The 3634-nt window shown below is 33.6% G+C and overlaps 1 long non-coding RNA gene across 1 annotated transcript; it reads left to right on the forward strand.

Moving 5' to 3' along the window:
• The first annotated feature begins 406 nt into the window (after positions 1 to 406).
• Positions 407 to 1852, forward strand: LOC126765985 (uncharacterized). Its single transcript, XR_007668685.1, has 2 exons — positions 407 to 953; positions 1014 to 1852. It is a non-coding gene; the product is annotated as an uncharacterized LOC126765985 (long non-coding RNA).
• Positions 1853 to 3634: the final 1782 nt, after the last annotated feature.

Here is a 3634-nt window from a genome sequence, read left to right on the forward strand (position 1 = left end):
TATTTTAAGGTGATGAAACTTTATTGTCTGTAGTAATTTTTAAAAATTGTTGATCTCAGCCAAGCAATAAATTTAGTTATCATTTTGACTCATTTCTATTATTATACCCTTACCCTTTATCTCTCATATTTATTTAATGGCTCCACTGCGGGCCATATATAACATATATATTTTTCAAGAAATACATTTGTAGAAAAAAGTATATTTTTCCTTTTTTTATTTTCCACATACATTTTTTATGCATATAAAAATTTAAACAGTTCAGGATCTCAAAAAATGCGCTACATCAGCTGGAACCTACCTACCCGACACCTTTTCGCAAATGATTATGTTATGATAACAAATGCCCACATACAGATTTGGCAATGGCAATAGATTTGATAGTTAGTATGCCATAAACTTTAGCCTGTCGAGTTGCCCCATAAAGAGCATAACGAAAAAAAAGCTAAATCTCAAGTTCGTATTTCTTTGCGAATTCATGCACAGTGTACTGAACAACATCAATTATGCATCAAAAATTTTACAAAAGTACGATATCAATTTGGGCGAGGCGAGTAAATTTTTAGCAGAGACCAAAGAAAAGTTGCGAATTTAAAGATATGATTTCGATTTACTTAAGTGCAAAGCCAGTGAAACTGCAAGAAAACATGGTATTGATACCCACTTCCAAGAACAAAGGCAAAGAAAAGTTAAAAAAACATTTTGATGAATTAGCTGCTAATCACCGATATCCAATCAGAGAAAAAATATTTAAAATTGGGATTTTCAGAAATGTACTTGACACAGTAATATCTCAATTAGCTACATGTTTTATTTGTAAGAGTGCAGTCTGTTATTTATTGGATTTTCTAACACCAACATTATTACATATTGATGAAGCGACTTTATAACAAAAGTGTGACGCATTCCTAGTTTTACCTCAATAACTCAAGCATGGACTGTTCACCATTTATGTAAGGAAATAATGAGTAAATATGGAGTGCTAAAATGCGAAGTTACGGAAATATTTACAGCAATGTTTTTATTCTTGAAATTTCCTGTCACTTCTGCAGCAGCTGAAAGGTCATTAGCAAATTAAAATTGTTCAAAATTGAACATGTTCGCTGCTACCAAAGGACGGATAACAACATTATATTTAACCTTTTATATATTTCACAAATGTTAAATAAGATTAGGAATAATTCTTACTATTGTAATACTTTATACAGTCCACTTAAATTAGATAATGCAGAGGCAATACGAAACATACTTAAATATACATGCATTTATATGCAAAACACATACATATGTATATGAGCCACGTATGCATTTATATGCAATACCCATGCACTTAAGAAATATAATAGGGTAATCATAATCCGGTGCAAATGGTCTTGCAAATGCAAGTTTCGGTGCAAGTGCAAAATATTTTTGCACCATGTTCTCAAACAAAAACAAATTACATGTGTTTTGCAGATGCAACACTGTTATGCAAATGCTACACTCAACCTCTATTGTATATGTGCAAATTAGTATTGTATTTCAAACAGCTGATTTCTTTTGCATACATAAATGCTTATTTATTTACTTTTATTAGGCTCGAACAGGCTTGCAATTCTGACAGCTAAGCAATTCTGTTTTGGATTCCACAACACCCCTGATAAACATATTTGCTTAGGTTTGGGCAATTGATTACAATTGCACTTGTGCACTTGAAAACAGCCCAAACCATGCAACATAAATTATATGACAACATACACACACATGTATTGTATTGTATAGTTGAAAGCAACCCCATGTGGTGTGCCGTGCATATACATAGGTTTACAATTTACAAATAAAATTGGAATGAAATATTTCTCAGTTTGAATAAGGTCTTTGCTTTCCCCCTACCAGTGGTAAGGATCTAAAGAATCTTATTTAAGTTTTAACGTTTATCTTACAAATCAAACAGTTTGATTAAAAGTCAAACAAAAATTAAAAAAAATTAATATGGGCCAAACTCGACTCCGACATTTATAGCCAATAGCAATTGACAACAAAACCGCATAAAGTCTAGATTCAAACGAAGTCGTTGATACTTTTGTGAAACCTAAAGCTAGGAAAAAATTGTAAACATAATGGTTATTTAGTCAGTAGGTTTGCCCGACCTTTATATAATAAGCCTTTTTTCAATATTATTTTATTTATTGGATCTGCTTTTTTAAAGCCTAACAATAAGTTATAAAATCTTAAATCTATTTAAAAACTAGACTGGCTCAAGCAAGTGATTGAACTGTTTGTTGCTCTTTAGTACGCAAGCATATCTCTTCTTTTAAGGCGTGTTTGATCGCAGGAATGTACCCAAGCATTAGCCAAAGGGTTTGGGTGAACTCGGAGTTTAGCTATATATTTAATTCTGTTATCTTCTACCTCTTTCTTTACCATAGGAATATCAAGGTCTTTATGGATATTTTCATTACGCATGTACCTGGTGAACACTTGATTGTTCTAAGCATTTTCGATTGGAACCTTTGTATTATATCAATATTAGTTGCACAGGTCGTATCCCACAGTTGAATGCCATACAACCAAATCGGCTTTATGACCGCACGATATAAAATCACTTTGTTGTCTAGGCTAAGTTTAGAGCTTTTATTTAATAGCCAATTTAAATTTGCAGCTCTAATACATGTTATTTTACATTCATACATGTTATTTTACTAGAGATGTGTTTTCTCCACGTGAGCGTTCTATCTAGGTGAATACCAAGATATGTTACTTCGTTCGCTTGGGTACTAAAATATTGTTTATTTTTACTGCCGGGCATATTTTTGGTCTAAGCGAAAATGTAAAATGCTTACACTTCTGCTCATTCACATTTATACGCCAGTTCGCTAGACATTCTTCGATAGAACTTAAATGCTCCACTAATATTCTTGATGCAAAAATGTGGCAGTTGTTACGGCGCACTATGTCTTTCATCAGAAATGAAAGCTCCTAGAATTTTTTTTATTCTTATATAAAAGGCCTTCGAACCACACCTTATAAAACTCCTGAGCTACATCTAATATTGCTGAATAGTACTCTCTGTGCTCAAATGCTTTCCTTATTTCGTTAGTAATTCTATTTACTTGCTCTATTGTTCCATGTTTCGCACGAAATCCGAATTGATGCATTGGTATTGTATTATTTTCGTGGAGGAAAAGAGACATCTTTGATCGTAATACTTTCTCAAATACTTTAGAACAACAGGGTAGAGGACTGATTGGTCTGTACGAAGGCGGCTGTGTTAAGTCTTTCCCAGGTTTACCTATCAAGATAATCAGCGACTTTTTCCATGAAGTCGGATAGTATCCGAAACTAAGAATTGCATTGAAGAGCAAAAAGAGCATCTCTACAGCAATAATTGGTAACTCAATTAGCATTTTTGGAGAAATATTATCATGTCCCGGCGACTTTTTTTGGATAAAGTTCTTTGATGATTCCAATAATTTCAGACGGTGAAGTGGAGGATGGAGTCATGTGTAGAAGTTCACGCAAGTGAGGAATGTTCTCTGATCGCCATTCACTTGGGAGTGGCCAGAAACGATTATTTTACATATGACTGAAGCAGCTCACGACTTCCGGTCTTTGACCAAGTATCCTCTGGGTAGCCTAAGAACATCCGTTCGAA

Source organism: Bactrocera neohumeralis, unplaced genomic scaffold (assembly GCF_024586455.1).
Source record: "Bactrocera neohumeralis isolate Rockhampton unplaced genomic scaffold, APGP_CSIRO_Bneo_wtdbg2-racon-allhic-juicebox.fasta_v2 cluster11, whole genome shotgun sequence".
In the NCBI taxonomy this organism is placed as follows: Eukaryota; Metazoa; Arthropoda; class Insecta; order Diptera; family Tephritidae; genus Bactrocera; species Bactrocera neohumeralis.